Below are 18,226 nucleotides of genomic sequence, written 5' to 3' on the forward strand. Positions count from 1 at the left end.
AACGTGGCCGCCTCTGGGTTGTGAGAGGACTCTTGCCTGATTTTGCAGCCTTTGGCTTCTGCAAGGCTGAGAAGATGGAGGAGAGTCAGGGGCCTCATCCTCTTGAGTCTTCAGGGCTGTGTCCTCCAGCTGAATAGATCCTGGTGGCCCCACCCTGGAAGACGTGGCCTGAGCCCCATCCTGACAGTCTCCCTCTGTGCACTGCAAGGCCCTAAAGTGGAGGTGGTGGGGTCACTATCCAGTCAAAGATATTGCTTTGGAGTCTGAGAAATGAAGGAGGAAGCATACAAAATTCCCGTTAACTGAACAAGGAAGTTAAGCAGTTCAAAACAGAACGAGGCACAAGAGTCATTGTTACAAGGAACCAGTAAGGGCATAGTCCTCCTGGATTACTGGCAGGGCAAAGGCTCATCTAGTCCACCACCCCCTTTCTCATAGTGATTAGCCGGATGCTGAAGGGAAGCCCACAAGCAGGGCTGTCTTACCCACAGATGCTAGGGGTGCGGGGCACCTGGGTGCCAGGCTCTCAGGGGCGCCAGGCTGAGAGTCCGGGGCCCGAGAGTTGAGTCTGTGAAAGAGCCCACCCATCGGTCAGAGTGCCATGGCGGGCTCTTCTGCCGCAGGCGGCTCTATGCTGCGAGTTTGGGGGCAACTGAGCTAGCAAGATGCTGAGGCGACTGGCTGGCTCCGCCCTCCTGCACGCCTGGGACTGGGCAACCTGGGGGGGGGGGAGCGCCGGGCGGATCTTTGCCCTCCGGCACTGCATATGCTTAAGACAGCCCTGCCCACAAGCGGGACCTGAGGGCAGCAGCATTCAGGGCAGAGGGGGGAAAGTCCTTCTTCACGCAGCACAGAGTTAAACTATGGAACTCACTGCCACAGGAGCCAGTGATGGCCAACAACTTGGATGGCTTCAAAAGAGGATTCAACAAATTTGAGCAGGAGGTGAGGACTAGCCAGGAGGGCTCTGCTCTGCCTCCACAATGGTGTGGGAATGTTCCGGGATGCAGGAGAGGATATATTGTTTGATTATAGCCTTTCCAACTTGTGTTAACAAGTTCACAATTTTAGCAGAGTAACATTCCCCTTTTTAAACTCGCAGCGGATGCGTTTGCTCAGGCTCGCTAAAGCCTCTATAATAACTGTTCTGGTATTTCCCCCTTATTCCCTCATAAAAGATAAGACACGACACAGTCTTCTATAAAAGTATAAAAAGAGTTTACTCACATTCTGTTCACAATCAGATCCCAGAAGGCAGACTTAGCTTAGAAAAGTAACATATACCTTGAAACTATCTCATAAGGAGACAGTCCCTTTGTCCTCTTTGGGCTGGAGGCCAAGAGAGCATCTTTGGCTAAGCAGATGTTGCTTCTTCAATGCATGTAGTCACAGAGAGATGGCTGCCCTGCCCTGTATTTTTGTCGTTACCTGCACAGGTGAGGCCACGCCCACCTCTAGTCACATGCAGAGGAAGTCTGTCCCAGCCCAGAAGGAAACAGGAAGTTGACCTGCTGGCTGGACAAACATTCCTCCCCATGTGTAAGCATGTTCACTCTAGGAATGTTGTACCTGACTGCTCTTGTGTTTCACATCCCACAAATGGGAGCAGCAATGCTTCGGCCTACCAGTTGCTGGAAACCAACGGGGGGGGGGCGCAGAAAGGGCTCTTTTGCTCCAGTCCTGCTTGTGGATTTTCCACAGTCATCTGCTTGGCCATTGTGGACACAATTGGCCTCATCCAGCAGGCTCTTCTTTACTGTAATGTACTCTCAAGTCCTGCTTGCAGGCTCCCCATACAGGGCTGGGCGATATATTGATATATCCAAAATGGATTCGAAGTTTATACAGTGGCACCTTGGTTCTCAAACGCCTTGATTCCCATACACCAAAAACCTGGAAGTAAGTATTCCGGTTTTCGAATGTTTTTCAGAAGCTGAACATCCAATGAGGCTGTCGGCTATTTTTTCCGGGGGTTCTGCACCAATCAGAAGCCATGCCTTGGCTTCTCAACATTTCAGAAGTCAAACGGACTTCTGGAATGGATTAAGTTTGAGAACCAAGGTACCACTGTATTTGGAGCTTTTGCTTTTGCTAATTATTTTGCGTTTTTGAGGCTTTTTCAGTTAATTTGTTTTTGTGACTGTGTGGAACCCAGTTCAGCTACTGATTGATTGATTGATTGATTGATTGATAGTGTCACTGCAGGGATGGATAAAAGCTCCCCATCCAAACAACGACTATCCTCATTGCAAGTAAGAAAAATAATAATTTTAATTTTTATCATCTGCAATACTGTCTTATTCATTTTATAGTACAGAACACTGATAACTGTTTTCACTTTATGAATCAGTGGTCTCATTAGATAGTGAAATTAATGTTAAATTGCTGTTTTAGGGGTTGTTTTTAAAAGTCCGGAACGGATTAATCCATTTTGCATTGCTTTCTATGGGAAAACGTGCCTTGGTTTTGGAACGCTTTGGATTTGAAGTGGACTTATGGAATGGATTAAGTATGAGAACCAAGGTACCACTGTATCATGATATCAGTTTCATTATTTTTCACCTGGCAATATATCACACATCATTATGTGTGTGGGTGTGGGTGTGTTTGTGTGTATGCTATGCAAAAATCACAATGTGGGAGAAACCTTGAAGCCAGCCAATGCTTCTCTCGATTCCTGCAGCCCCTGTTAGTTCTGCTGGCTCAGCTCTCCTGGCCTCATGCAGGGGCAGCGAATCACAAGAGCAGGTGCAGGCAAAAACCGTGATGTGGGAATAACTGTGAAGGCAGCCTCGACAGAGCTGCATCCTTATTTAAGACACCGTGATCTATCAGTACACTGCAATGTTTTCTTGTTGTTGTTTAGTTGTGTCTGCCTCTTCGTGACCCCCTGGACCAGAGCACACCAGGCCCTCCTGTCTTCCACTGCCTCCCGCAGTTTGGTCAAACTCATGCTGGTAGCTTTGAGAACACTGTCCCACCATCTCATCCTCTGTCGTCCCCTTCTCCTTGTGCCCTCCATCTTTCCCAGCATCAGGGTCTTTTCCAGGGAGTCTTCTCTTCTCAGGAGGTGGCCAAAGTCTTGGAGCCTCAGCTTCAGGATCTGTCCTTCCAGTGAGCACTCAGGGCTGATTTCCTTCAGAATGGAGAGGTTTGGTCTTCTTGCAGTCCATGGGACTCTCAAGAGTCTCCTCCAGCACCAGAATTCAAAAGCATCTATTCTTCGGCGATCAGCCTTCTTGATGGTCCAGCTCTCACTTCCATACATCACTACTGGGAAAACCAGAGCTATACGGGCCTTTGTTGGCAAGGTGATGTCCAGGTGTTTGGGGCTACAACTCCAGTCAGCCCTAGCACCATATGGCTGTGGTGGCCAGACAAAAGTTTTGGAGGGCACCATGCTGGGGAAGGATGCTCTAGCCTCTCCTCACGAGGAAGACACTCCAGACCCCCCTTTAATTTTACTGGCATTTCCTGCTCCTTTCCCAGTTCTACAATGTTCTTGTTGAGACTCAACAGATGTGCATTTGGATAAGGGCATCATGGTATGACTGGCAGGCATGTTTTCAAGGAGCAGCAGTTCCTTATGATTAAGCAGCCCTGAGTTGCATTTTAGCTCAGTTAGTAGAGCGTGAGACTCTAAATCTCAAGGTTGCAGGCTTGAGACCCACACTGGGCAAAAGATTCCTGCAATGCAGAAGGTTGGACTAGAGACTCTCGTGTTCCCTTCCAACTCTACAAATCTATGATAGTGCCACTGTATTCTGCTCTGGTCAGACCTCACCTGGAGTACTGTGTCCAGTTCTGGGCACCACAGTTCAAGAAGGACACTGACAAACTGGAACGTGTCCAGAGGAGGGCAACCAAAATGGTCAAAGGCCTGGAAACGATGCCTTATGAGGAACGGCTAAGGGAGCTGGGCATGTTTAGCCTGGAGAAGAGGAGGTTAAGGGGTGATATGATAGCCATGTTCAAATATATAAAAGGATGTCACATAGAGGAGGGAGAAAGGTTGTTTTCTGCTGCTCCAGAGAAGCGGACACGGAGCAATGGATCCAAACTACAAGAAAGAAGATTCCACCTAAACATTAGGAAGAACTTCCTGACAGTAAGAGCTGTTTGACAGTGGAATTTGCTGCCAAGGAGTGTGGTGGAGTCTCCTTCTTTGGAGGTCTTTAAGCAGAGGCTTGACACCCATATGTCAGGAGTGCTCTGATGGTGTTTCCTGCTTGGCAGGGGGTTGGACTCAATGGCCCTTGTGGTCTCTTCCAACTCTATGATTCTATGATTCTATGATTCTACAAGAGCCAGTGTGGTCAGACTAGGATCTGGGAGCCCAGGGTTCAATTTGTTGGATGGATGTTTTATAGGCAGGATAGAATATATTTTACCATTTACTATTACTATTATTGTTGGGGCTGACCTTTAAAGCCCTAAATGACCCCTGCCCAGTAGACCTGAAGGAGCGTCTCCACCCCCATCATTCAGCCCAGACACTGAGATCCAGCTCCGAGGGCCTTCTGGCAGTTCCCTCCCTGCAAGAAGTGAGGCTACAGGAAACCAGACAGAGGGCCTTCTCGGTGGTGGTGCCCGCCCTGTGGAATACCCTCCCATCAGATGTCATGGAAATAAACAACTATCTGACTTTTTAGAAGACATCTGAAGGCAGCCCTGTTTAGAGAAGTTTTTAATGTTTGATGCTTTATTATGTTTTATATATTCTGTAAGCGGCCCAGACTGGCTGGGGAAACCCAGCCAGTATATTACTACTACTACTAATGTATGTGACATTTAAACTTGGGTTATGGGTTATGGTTTAGGCTTTAGGGGTTAGGGGTTAGGGGTTAGGGTTAGGGGTTAGGGGTTAGGGGTATGGGTTAGGGGTTAGGGGTATGGGTTAGGGGTTAGGATTTAGGGTTTAGGGTTTAGGGTTTAGGGTTAGGGGTTAGGATTTAGGGGTTAGGTTTGGGTTAGGATTAGGGTTAGGTGTTGGGTTATGGGTTATGGGTTAGGGTTTAGGGTTTTTGTAGGAATAATATGGGGAGAGGGAGAACCATGCACACAACCTTGAGGTGGGTTATAAATACAATAATTAATCAATTAATTCAAGCATTTCTATACCACCCTTTCTGAAAATACCAGGCAGGTGTACAGTAATATTATAACGATTTTAAAAATAAAAAGTATAAAACAACCATTGAAATGACTGGCTCCTCAAAGAAAATGCTAAGCAGCTGCAGAGGCCTGTCAGCCTGAATCTTATACAGAACTTGCACCATTTCTTCTGATAACGTTCTTACGATTCCTATAAATATGCAATTAATATTGTTTTGCAAGGAGGAGTGTTGATGGAACTGATAACGTCTCAGGCACCTCGTTTCTTATTGCAGGAGAAGACTTTGAACATTCCTCATTACGTGCCACCAAAAGTGTGCAAGGCCCCCCCCCCCCCGTCTCTCTGGCTAGAGCCGCTTCGTCAGGCGGGGGCTCTTCGCAAGAAGGACCCCCCTCAACCATTGTTGCTCCTTTTCTAATTTGGTTCATTAGGGATTCTATAGATTTTATCAACCCGCCTGAAGGCATAAAACAGATTGATGAAGATTATATTCTAGTTAATTTGGATGTTAATGCTCTCTCCACAAGCGTCCCCCACACAACCAGGCATTCCTCGTTGCTGAGGACAATTTAAATAAGAGACCCAATTTACCCTGTGTTGGCTTTGATGGAAATTGTGATAAGTAAAAAGGACTTCTCCTTTCATACAAAGTAAGTTCTGTGGGGAAATTTGCGGGAGAGCTGAGAAGAACTCCGTGGCCCCCCAAATAGCCAATTGGTTTAAGATGCTGTGGGTTGGCGGGGGGGGGGGGGTGTCAGTCTGGATGATGCCCCGAGTCCCTCCCAGTTCTTGGGGTCCTGTACCCAGCAAGGTTATAATCTAAAAGAGGATTCTGTAGCTGAACTAGACAGACCAGTTTCTTTGCAAGACAATGGCCATAGCTACTCAAGTGTCTTCATCGCCATCCTGAAAGAATGTGCTCAGTTGCAAGAGCTACACCTACGTGAGGAGGCCTTTCCTGCACCCCCTCACCCAGCTGTAGGTAGGAGAACAATCGCCAGAGAGTTGTGTGTGAGATGAGCTAGAAGCCAACTGGAATCTTCCAACATGACCAGGTACTGTAAGGTACAAGGAAGGCTCTGCAAATATGGGGGTTGGGGTGGAATACTTGATTTAAGTAAGCGTTCTCAAGGATTCTGGTTGCACAAAGAGATGGTGGGGTGCTAGGCTGGCAGAAAATGGGTTGCCTAGAGAATAAACAGCCAATATGATGAATTTTTTTCCTATATGGGGTGTGTGCACAGATGCTTTTGGACTCTGTCCAGTGATGCGTTATTGAATAAAAAGTCTGACTAATTGGGAATCTGGTGCCCAGGTATCTAAAGCTGCGTCACCACCACAGAGAAGGCCCTGCAGTGCTAATTCCCCCTGCAAAGGGAGCAAGACTTGGAGCAGGGTGGGAGAAGATTCCCTGGGGACAAACTGACCACGAGATCTCGGGAACACACTGGCCACTGAGGCAGATGTTCTGAAGGCAGCAGGACCTGCCTCACGTAGCTGTCAAAAGATGGGCTTAGGGACCAACGAGCCGCCGAAGTCTCCAGACGTGCCCCTGAGTCCCTTGGAATGTCATAATTATTTTTGCTTCCTTATTGTAATAGGGAAGTTGTCCCGGCTTGTACAAATTGGTCTGCAGCCCAATGCACTTTATGGACTATCAGGGAAAAGCAAGGACGGGGAATTTATTGTCCTTGAAGGCAGAAGAGCTGCAGCCAGGTAAATGTGCATTAACTGAGCTGCTGGAGCCTTAATTTTGATTCAGCTGGAAGGAGAAGGCGGTGGGGGGAGAGAGCGAAAGAGCACCGTGACTTAAGCATCTGCAAATGATCTGTGTCAGATAGGCTAATAGGGAAAGCCAAGGGTATTTGAAATGCATTGCAAAGCGTGCCTTGCTAAAACTGCAAAAGGTCTGGAGGTGATTGTCTAGCCAGCCTGTCTTTAGGAAGAAATCCAGGCTCTGAAGCAGCTACGTGCCCTGCAGGACAAGGGGGTGCCCCACTCTCCCTGGGGGGCATGGCCAGGTGCTATTATGATTCCATTACAGAGGGCTGGACTAGATGACCCTCGGGGTCCCTTCCAGCTTCTGTAATCGATGGGTGACATTTCTATCACACGTCATTCCCCCTCCTCCCCCTTTCATCCTCACAACAACCCGAGGAGGGGGGTGAAACCACCTCTGCCTTTATTTACTTGTCTCCATCATAGAATTGTAGAGTTGAAAGGGCTCCTCTCTGAGTTTGACAACGGTGACGGCACAAGCGGGGGAAATAGGGACATTCTGGGATCAAATCAGAAGCTGGGGTGGCTTTCATACTTCCAGGACTGTCCCTGGAAAATAGGGACACTTGGAGGGTATGTAGCCACAGACGCTCCCTTAACAGCTGTTGATGACAACACACACCTCATGGCATTGGTAAGCCAATTAGCACAGGCAGTAGGATTTAGAAAGGAATCCCTCTATCCCAGTTCAAGCCAAAAGTGACTGAATTGAAACTCTTTACCCTTTTGTTGTTGTTTTTGTTGAGTTGTTTAGTCGTGTCCGACTCTTCGTGACCCCCTGGACCAGAGCACACCAGGCGCTCCTGTCTTCCACTGCCTCCCGCAGTTTGGTCAAACTCATGCTGGTCTCTTCGAGAACACTGTCCCACCATCTCCTCTGTCGTCCCCTTCTCCCTGTGCCCTCAATCTTTCTCAACATCAGGGTCTTTTCCAGGGAGTCTTCTCTTCTCATGAGGTGGCCAAAGTCTTCAGGATCTGTGCTTCCAGTGAGCACTCAGGGCTGATTTCCTTCAGAATGGAGAGGTTGGATCTTCTTGCAGTCCATGGGACTCTCAAGAGTCTCCTCCAGTACCATAATTCAGAAGCATCCATTCTTCCGCGATCAGCCTTCTTGATGGTCCAGCTCTCACTTCCATACATCTTTACTCTTTACGCCTTGCGATTCAGGAGTTTGCTGTCACCCTTTGAGGGTTATTTGTTGAAAAGCGGCTACTTCATACCCAGCTCAACAGTCCCCGTGGATTGATTTCTGTGACGCTTTGGAGAAAGAGAGAGTCTCTGAGCATGTGCCGAGTGCCTCCGTACCCCTGAGCCCCCCAGCCTTGCAGGGTGCTGGGATCCAGAGCAATCCTTATTCTTTTCCCTCTCCCTGAAAGCGTCTGAGGCCGGGCTCTGGCGCAAAGGGGAACAAGTCCTGCTAACAACTCCCGGCCTGGCTGCGTCTCTCGGGGGCCGTGGCTCGCCGCAGGCCCTCTCAGAGCCTCGTAATGAAGCCGCCTGTCACTGCTGCTCCCGCCGTTGGATAATGACAGAGTAAGCCCGGGATCTGCAGCAGCAGCAGCCGGAGAGAAGAGGCGAGCTCAGCGCTGCTGACTAAGCCAGGGGAGCAGAGGTCAGCCAGTAATTACTTTGGGGTCTATTATCTGCAATTTCTGTAATCTGTACCAGCAAGCAGTACACTGGCAATAAAGGAGAAGGTGGCCGGCCTCTCCCTCCTGCCTCCGGCAAAGAAGGCTGCGGCACCTGAGACATCTCAGTTTTGAGGCGACAAGATGGAGGTCTGTAGAATGATCCACACCCAGGAGAAAGTGGATGGAAAAAAGTCTGGACTTCCTCTCTCACAGCGCAAGAACCCATGGCTCAGCTTAGTTTTTATGTGTTTGTCTCACAAAGTCCTACCCTGTTTTGTGGGTTATATGGCGGCATGCGTGGGACATGTCAGAACATTACGCCATGTGCGCACATCCTCAGTGGCCCAGAGTGCCTTCCATCAGCTTTGGCTGGTGGCCCAGCTACGCCCAGGGACAGCCTAACTACCGTTGCCTAGGCTCTGGTAACCTCAAGGTTAGATTACTGCAATGCATTATATGTAGGGCTGCCTCTGAAGACAGTTTGGAAACTTCAGCTGTTGCAGATTTCAGCGGCCAGGTTGCTCACCAGAACAAGACAGTTTGAGCATCTTACACCAATCCTGGTCTGACTGCACTGGATACCGTTTAGTTTCCGGGCCCAATTAAAAGTGCAGGTTTTGACCTATGAAGCCTTAAATGGCTCAGGACCGCCTCTTTCCATATGAACCTACCCGGACCCTAATACCATCCCCTGAGGCCCTCCTTCACGTGTCTCCTCCTCGAGAGGTCCAGAGGTGGCAACACGAGAACAGGGCCCTCTCTGCAGTGGCTCCCTCTCTGTGGAATGCTCTCCCCAGGGAAGTTTGCCTGACACCTTCATTATACACCTTTATGTGCCAGGCAAAAGCATTCCTTTTTAACCAAGTTGATTTGATTGACATCCTATGTCCTTTTAAAATCTGGCTCTTTTTTGGGAGGGTGTTATTAGGTTGTTGTTTTTATTTTGATTAGATAGATATATGCCAGTATATAAATTCAATAAATAAAATAAAATGACGTGTGTGCATGGTGTCAGCACAGTGTGTGCATGCCGACATCACTTGCACACGGTACAGACCCCCTCAGTTGTGGGCCCTCTCCTGAACTGACAAACATGAGGAAGGAAGGATAATGTCTAATAAATATATCCTCTCCTAGCATCTGTTCACATCCCAACAAATAAACCTCATTTATGGTTCCCTTGGGAGACTCTTCCAAGCCTACAGTTCTATGATTCTGTGACCTTGGAAGGTGCTGGGAAAGGTCTTCCTTGCAGGTTCGTTGTTGTTGTTGTTGTTTAGTCGTTTAGTCGTGTCCGACTCTTCATGATCCCCTGGACTAGAGCACGCCAGGCCCTCCTGTCTTCCACTGCCTCCTGCAGTTTGGTCAGACTAATCTTTGTAGCTTCGAGAATACTGTCCAACCATCTCGTCCTCTGTCGTCCCCTTCTCCTTGTGCCCTCCATCTTTCCCAACATCAGGGTCTTTTCCAGGGAGTCTTCTCTTCTCAGGAGGTGGCCAAAGTCTTGGAGCCTCAGCTTCAGGATCTGTCCTTCCAGTGAGCACTCAGGGCTGATTTCCTTCAGAATGGAGAGGCTTGATCTTCTTGCAGTCCATGGGACTCTCAAGAGTCTCCTCCAGCACCAGAATTCAAAAGCATCAATTCTTCGGCGATCAGCCTTCTTTATGGTCCAGCTCTCACTTCCATACATCACTACTGGGAAAACCATGGCTTTAACTACACGGACCTTTGTTGGTAAGGTGATGTCTCTGCTTTTTAAAATGCTGCCTAGGTTTGTCATTGCTTTCCTCCCAAGAAGCAGGCGTCTCTTAATTTCGTGGCTGCTGTCACCATCTGCAGTGATCATGGAGCCCAATAAAGTAAAATCTCTCACTGCCTCCATTTCTTCCCCTTCTATTTGCCAGGGGTGATGGGACCAGTGGCCATGATCTTCGCTTTTTTGCTGTTGAGCTTCAGACCACCTTTTGCGCTCTCCTCCTTCACCCTCATTAAAAGGTTCTTTAATTCCTCCTCACTTTCTTAAGCAGAGGTTGACTGACCACCTGCCAGTGATGCTTTAGCTGTGATTCCTGCATTGCAGGGGGCTGGACTAGATGGCCCTCAGGGGTCCCTTCCGGCTCCACAATTCTTTGACTGGAGGGCCTCTTTCCGGAGATTCACCAAGGCCTCCCTTCGCAGGAGGCTGAGCGAGCACTGCAGCGGCGATCACTTTCAAGCATGCAGCTTCGCGTAAATTGCAAATCGGGTGTGGTTTGAAGTGGCTTTTCAAATATTGTTCCGCTAATTTGTAAGCTGGGGAGGGGGGGCGCTGCGCATCTGTGGGGGTCTGCATATCAAAAGGAGCCTCTCCCTTCGAAGCGGAGCCTGCCGTCTGTTCCTTCTGAATGTGTCAGCTGTCGCTTAAACGGCACGGTTTCCTTCGGAGCAGGTGGGACCCTCCTTGATTTGGAGCTCGGATGGAGACGCCGCGCGCAAGATCCGGGGAGCCGCGAGGAAGCTGCGCGGCGACTTTCTTCTCCGCGAGACCCTAATTTCTGCAGCTGTTAAGTGGAAGGAAATGTTAATTGCCGCCATTGTGCATTGTTCGCCTTTCATCTCCGCGTGTTTGTTGTGTGCAAACAGGCTAAATATAGCTCTAATTGTTCTGTCAATTAATTGCTTCATCTGAGAGGCACCTGCGCCGACTCTCGCCGGGCTCCGTCTGCTCTCTCGAAATTCCTCGGGAGGGACTCCCTCTGTCAACTTGCCTGGGCTAGGCGAGGCTGCGAGGGGGGGGGGGCGCAGCGAGGCTGGCACGGAGCCCCAATGCGCGGCGAGTGGGGTTTGTGGGCTCCCCGAAGGCTGCTGAGGCGCAGGACTAACCCAACTGTCTTTCAGGGCTCCTCCAGACTGGGGACAGGGGTGTCGTTTCTGGTACCCCAAGGGTGTATTCTGCAAAGAATCGCTGACCTAGGGATGGTGCAAAATAAAAAAAAATCCTTCCAGTAGCACCATAGAGACCAACTAAGTTTGTTATTGGTATGAGCTTTCATGTGCATGCACACTTCTTCAGATACACTGAAAGAGAAGTCACCAGACCCTTATACAGTGGTACCTCGGGTTACATTCGCTTCAGGTTACATATGCTTCAGGTTGCAGACTCCGCAAGCCCAGAAATATTACCTCGGGTTAAGAACTTTGCTTCAGGATGAGAACAGAAATTGGGCTCCGGCGGCACGGCAGCAGCGGGAGGCCCCATTAGCTAAAGTGGTGCTTCAGGTTAAGAACAGTTTCAGGTTAAGAACGGACTTCCAGAACGAATTAAGTACTTAACCCGAGGTACCACTGTATATAGTGATAGGGTGGGGAGGGGTATTCCTCAGAAGGGTGGTAGCTTTTAGCCATCTCACCCCTTGCTTTTTCCTGTAAGACCAATTGCGGTCGTTAACAGTCGTGGACAGGTTTAGCACACCTATCAGCCAGTCACTCATTCCCACCACCCTTCTGAGTAATACCCCTCCTCACCCTCTCACTATTTATAAGGGTCTGGTGACTTCTCTTTCAGTGTATCTGAAGAAGTGTGCATGCACACGAAAGCTCATACCAAGAACAAACCAAGAACAAAAATGGAATTTTTAAATTTTGTTTCGACTACGGCAGACCAACACAGCTACCTACCTGTAACTAGGGATGGTACGTTAGCAATGGGTTCACACTTGACCCTTGGCACATAATGGAATCATAATAACCCCAGAAGAGCCTGCTGGATCAGGCCCAGTGGCCCATCTAGTCCAACGGTGGCCAACCAAAATGACTAGTATTATGGGAAACCAGGAAGCAGGATTTGAGAACAAGGGCCCTGTAGAAGCTGGTGTTCCAAAGCTTTGCTGCCTTGAGCAACTGAGGCAGGGCAGAGCCATCGTGGCTCTTAGATAGCCGTATTCCCCCTGCGGGAAGGAGTTCCACAGGTTAATTCTGTGCTGTGTGAAGAAGGACTTTCTTTCATTCTTCCAAAATTTGGCTTCATTGGATGCCTGCGAATTCTGGTGTGATGTGAGAGGGAGGAAAACCTTCCTCCAGCCACGCTCTCTGCACCAGGCATAATTCTATTCACTTCCATCGTGTCGCCTTTTCCTCACCTTTTCTCTAAACTAAAAAGTCCCCCAATGTTGCAGAGGTTCTTCACAGGGGAGTCTCTCCATAGACTTAGAGATTTGGAAGGTGTCATTTTAGTCCAACAGCTTGCAATGCTTCCTCTTTATTAGTTGCCCTGAGACGCTTCCTCAAAATCACGGCATCCTTGCCATCTGGAGGGGCGTAACAAAAGTGGCACAAGCCCCCCTCCCTCCAGAACATTTGTGCAAGAGCTGGCGTGAGAGCCACTCGTCGGTGCAAGAGCTTGAACAGCTCTTGCCATCTCCTTCGTTGGATGTTTTTAAATGGAGGTCAGACGGATGCTTTAGCTGCAATTCCTGGACTGCAGGGAGCTGGACTAGATGGTGATTTGGGGTCCCTGTGATGGTACAACCCTCTGCCAGGGGATCCCTTCATCTTTGTACTGGCTTGGGATGCCTGGGGGAGCCTTGAGCATGTGAGCTTGGAAGAGGCTGCCCCCCCCCAGCAGGACCCTGGATCTCGGGGGCTTAACCTGATATAGATCTGGCCGAGATAAATGTTCGCCTGGACCGTGAAATGGCCGCAGGTGATTGAATTGGACACCAGTGAAGGCTGAGGCAGAAAAGGAATTAAATTTGCAGCAACAGAACCCACAAAATCACAACATAACACTATCAGCTGTGGGAAATCGCCAGCTACGGCTCCAGTTTCCAAGCACCGGCAGAAATGGAACGCAAGATCCAGTAAACCTGCTGAGAGCGTGTCACTCTGCCTTGCCTTAGAAGGATGAGGGAAGATGGTCAGAAGAGGCTTGGCTGCCCTGGTCAGACTAAAGGCCCGTCTTGTCCAGCATCCCCAGTGACCGATGAGGCAGAGGAGAGGCCAGGGTGAGGATCTAACTGGGGGCCTTTGCACCCCCAACAGAGACACAGGCCTCAGACCACAGACCCCTGAGCCTTCAGCCAGTCAGCATTTCAGCTCATCCCCGTTCCTCAATAAGTGGTCAGAGCTGAGCTGGGAAAAGAGGAAGCTGCCTTACACTGAGTCAGCCCATTGGTCCACTGAACCCAGTATTGTCTGCACTGACTGGCAGCAGACAGGAGCCTCTCCCAGCTCTGCTTTGAGAGTCGTTTTATTTATTCTATTTTATTGCATGAAGTCCATGCACCGCTGGATTATGAGAAAACCTCAAAGCGGTTTGCAAAGAGAATAAATCAGTAAACCTATCTGTGGAGATAACGCTCCGCTTGTGCTGAGGCACACCTCGCACCTGGCACGCAACAGGGTGCCAAGGAGCCTTGCGCCCACGCTCCTTGAACTCCTGCCTCTTGGCTAGAAGACAGGGCTTCTCCCCTGGCCGTTTGTCCTCTCACAGATTTGGTTACTAGACATGACGCTTGGCTGGAGCATGACCGGGGACGCATTTTAGGGAAACACCTGCTAACACGTGTATCTGCTAATGCTGGAAATGTGCTCAGATGGAAATGCGTCATGTTCAGAGTGGTTTCACTACTGTTTCCGGTTGTTGACTTCTGCTGATAAAAGGGGCCTCTGTTTGCCAGCTTGCTCACGCACAGCTCACCTGCATCCAACCTCCCATCGTCCTCCATCATTCCTCCACTTATCAGTTAAAAAACCCAACTCTTTAAAACACTGAAAGGGTAAGATCTGCTTTTAAACTAAAAGCGGATGAAAACTCGCATCCACTTTCTAAGCACCTGGGCAGGCTCATCTACACAAGAATGTTTTTGGCAGGCACTGAGAAGGGCACAGCGAAGGCCCCTGCCTGGTGTCCACAGGCAGGGAGTTCCAGAGATGCTGCCACACTTTAAAAGACGGAGTTCTTACCATTGTGGAATGGGTATGATACACCTGGAACAGCCCCAGTTCTGCTGATGAAAGCGGTTCGAGGGGGCACCTGTGGGGCAAGGTGCTGTTGCAAGGTAAACTGGCCCCAAGGTGGGCTTGAAGCTGGAGCCTTATACATGCAAGCAGATGATCTGCCACAGAGCCAAGGCTCTTCCGCAGATCGCAGGGCAGAGACCGATGACCCTCTATTAGTAGCCAGTGGCTACTTTTGGGTGCCATTGGCCATGTGGAACAGAGGAGGCCATGGCGGGTCCATCAAGGGCAGAAGAAGCCAGGCAGATGCCCCAAATAAGCCCATGAGCACAAAGGAGCACATACCAAGATGTGTGGCTTTCTGTCATGACTCCCCCCATCTGTTCCTTCCCCACTGAGCATTCCCAGCATTCCACGTGGGTCTCTGTCTGGATAGACCAGGCAGCTTCCTGGGTTCCTAGCTGGAAGGACCATAGCTCAGCCAAAGGACACCTGCTCTGCTTGCAGAAGGTTTAATTCCCAGAATCTGCAGGGAGAGGCTCCCTGCCTGGAACCCTGGAGAGCTGTTGCTGCTGTCAGACAATATAAGGCAGCTGCTTCCCCTGTCCCTTCTTCCGTGTCTTGCCTTTCTGGTTTTGAGTGAGATGGATGGTGCTTTTATCTTTATGATGCCGCCATACAAAGTTAACATTTGCCTTTCTTTCTGCCGGCCACCTTGAGGTCTTCCGATAAGGCAGCGTAACAATTCAATAAAAAAAATTTTGTTGACTGATTTAAGAGCCTGCGTGCTTCCTGGGAAACTCAAATGCTTGCATGCTCAGAGCTGGTCCAAGAATTGAGCTCATTTCCCTGGTGTTAAATTGGAATGTTCTTTCTTATAACTTGAAGCCATTGGTCCGAGTCCTGCCCTCCGGAGCAGAAGAAAACAAGCTTGCTCCATCCTCCATGGGACAGCCCTTGAGATATTTGAAGATGGCTGTCCTTTCTCCTCTCAGTCTCCTCTTTCCCAGGCTAAACCTGCCCAGCTCCTTCAACCATTCCTCATCAGGCTTGGTTTCCAGACCCTTGACCATCTTGGCTGCCCTCCTCTGCACACCTTCCAGCTTGTCAACATCCTACTTAAACTGTGGTGCCCAGAAGGACTCCCGGTGGGACCCGCCCAGTTCCCACCAGCTCCAACCAGCATGTTCAACAGTCAGGGCTGATGGCTGGCCCTGCAGAGGATATCTCCTCCATCAGGTCCCCGTCCTCCCCACGGACGAGCTGGAGTGGCTCTCTGCCTGAGTGGGGCAGACGCTTCCAGGGCTTCACCGGTTGTCGTTTCCAGGATCCCATTCATCCTACGTGTCTTTAATCACATCAAGAGCTGAAACAGACGGCAGGCTTAAATGATATACCATTAATGAAAGGCGTTAATTACCAGACACTGATTCCTTTGTATGTAATTTGAGCACCATGCAATAATTTAGTCCCGAAAGTTGCCAATTGAATGTAATTTATTTCCATTTAGTTTTTAATTCTAGTCAATCTATTCCACGTTTCCCCTTCCTGCTATTGGTGGGTGAGTCGCTGGGCTGTTCCTTCCTCCTGTCTCCAGCTTCTGCGCAGCAGAGGCAGAGCCTCAGTGACTGCCCATCCCACAAGGTGGCAGAGGCTGCCCACTGCCCTCGGCCAAGCGCCATCATCCTGGTCCCTGTCTGTGGAGGAGGCTGGAGGCCTCTGGGTTCACCACTCTTTCCCACGGACTCCTATTACATCTGACATTAGAGGGCTGTGTGTCCTCCTCACTTGGGTGGATGTCCTGAATCCGACCTTCAGCCAAATGAGTCTGGCTTTGCTTCTCAGAAAAGATTTCCCAGTTCCTGAAGCGGGAGTTTCCTGCCCTCTGCAGAATCCCAAGTTTGCAGACAAATCTAAGAAAAGCACCTGCAGGATCAGGCCAGGGGCCCATCTGGTTCTGCCTGCTGTTCTCACAGGGACCAACCAGGCACCCTAAGGGGCACCCACAAGCAGGATTCGCACACAGGAGCCCTCGCTCCTCCTGGGGTTTCTAGCAACTGAGATTCAGAATTGCTGCCTCCAATTGTGAACTGCTGAGCTGAAATGCACTGAAAAACACTCTTGCTGTATGTAGGTTTTATTTTATTTGTTTTTTATCTTTTATTTTGGAAATGTACATCCAGGTTTTTTTTCTTTAAACATTGGGGGGGGGGTCCAAGAGAGTGTGGTCCTAAGCTAGAGCTTGTTTAGCTTATATGTAAATCCGGCACTGGATACATCCCACAATGAGAGAGGGAGAAAAGTGTTTTTCCATCCTCTTTCTCCTCGCCAGGTATACTTTTAATAAACTTTTTGCCCCTTAAAGTAAAGGTAAAGGTACCCCTGCCCGTACGGGCCAGTCTTGACAGACTCTAGGGTTGTGCGCCCATCTCACTCAAGAGGCCAGGGGCCAGCGCTGTCCGGAGACACTTCCGGGTCATGTGGCCAGCGTGACATCGCTGCTCTGGCGAGCCAGAGCCGCACATGGAAACGCCGTTTACCTTCCCGCTAGTAAGCGGTCCCTATCTATCTACTTGCACCCGAGAGTGCTTTCGAACTGCTAGGTTGGCAGGCGCTGGGACCGAACAGCGGGAGCACACCCCGCCACGGGGATTCGAACCGCCGACCTTTCAATCGGCAAGCCCTAGGCGCTGAGGCTTTTACCCACAGCGCCACCCGCGTCCCTATTTTTTTTTTGCCCCTTACTTGCCTCCAAACTCAAAAACCCCAAGTGCTGCAACTTGTTCTCACCGGGCAGCTTCTCCGTCCCCCTGACCATTCCGGCTGCCCTCTTCTGAGCCTTTTGCAACTCTGCCTTGCCCTTTCCGAGGTGAGGTGGCCAGAACCGTGCACAGAACTCCAAATGTGCTTGTGCAATCATGATGCCAGCGGTTTCATTGTCAATTTGCATTCAGCAGGAGATCTGGCTTCCCCATGCCAGCCACAACCTAGTCCTGGGGGTGCAGAGTTCAGTGGATTGATCTGGACAGAAGCCAGAGGACTTTCTCTCAGACGCTTGCCCATAGAAGAAAGCCCTCTTGTCACCATCAGAGGCTATTGTCCCTTTGGGTCATCCCTCGGAGGAGCCACTGGGGTGGGGGCTCCTGCCATGCGCTCTCCGTGGGGCTGCCTTTGAAGGCGACCCGGAAACTACAACTAATCCAGAATGTGGCAGCTAGACTGGTGACTGGGAGCGGCCGCCGAGACCACATAACACCGGTCTTGAAAGACCTACATTGGCTCCCAGGATGTTTCCTAGCACAATTCAAAGTGTTGGTGCTGACCTTTAAAGCCCTAAATGGCCTTAGCCCAGTATTCCTGAAGGAGCGTCTCCACCCCCATCATCCAGCCCAAACACTGAGGTCCAGCTCCAAGGGCCTTCTGGTGGTTCCCTCCCTGCGAGAAGTGAGGTTACAGGAAACCAGGCACAGGGCCTTCTCGGTGGTGGCGCCTGCCCTGTGGAACGCCCTCCCACCAGATGTCAATGAAATAAGCAACTATCCTACTTTTAAAAGACACCTGAAAGCAGCCTTGTTTAGGGAAGTTTTAAATATTTGACGTTTTATTGTGTTTTTAATACAGTATTCTGTTGGGAGCCTCCCAGACTGGCTGGGGTTAACCCAGCTAGATGGGAGGGGTATAAATTATTATTATTATTATTATTATTATTATTATTTGGTTATGTTTAGCCCATCAGGTAAGTAGGATGAAGTCAGCAGTTCAG

At 49.8% G+C, this 18,226-nt stretch overlaps 2 long non-coding RNA genes across 2 annotated transcripts in view; one reads left to right on the forward strand and one right to left on the reverse strand.

Moving 5' to 3' along the window:
• LOC310659321 overlaps nt 1–18,226 on the reverse strand; it is a 70,747-nt gene that overhangs the window by 37,508 nt on the left and 15,013 nt on the right. The window lies entirely within an intron of this gene.
• LOC310659280 lies at nt 6,379–11,177 on the forward strand. Its single transcript, XR_014502713.1, has 2 exons — nt 6,379–6,832; nt 10,955–11,177. It is a non-coding gene; the product is annotated as an uncharacterized lncRNA (long non-coding RNA).

The sequence above is a fragment of the Podarcis tiliguerta genome (assembly GCF_965153285.1).
Source record: "Podarcis tiliguerta genome assembly, chromosome: 10".
NCBI lineage: Eukaryota > Metazoa > Chordata > Lepidosauria > Squamata > Lacertidae > Podarcis > Podarcis tiliguerta.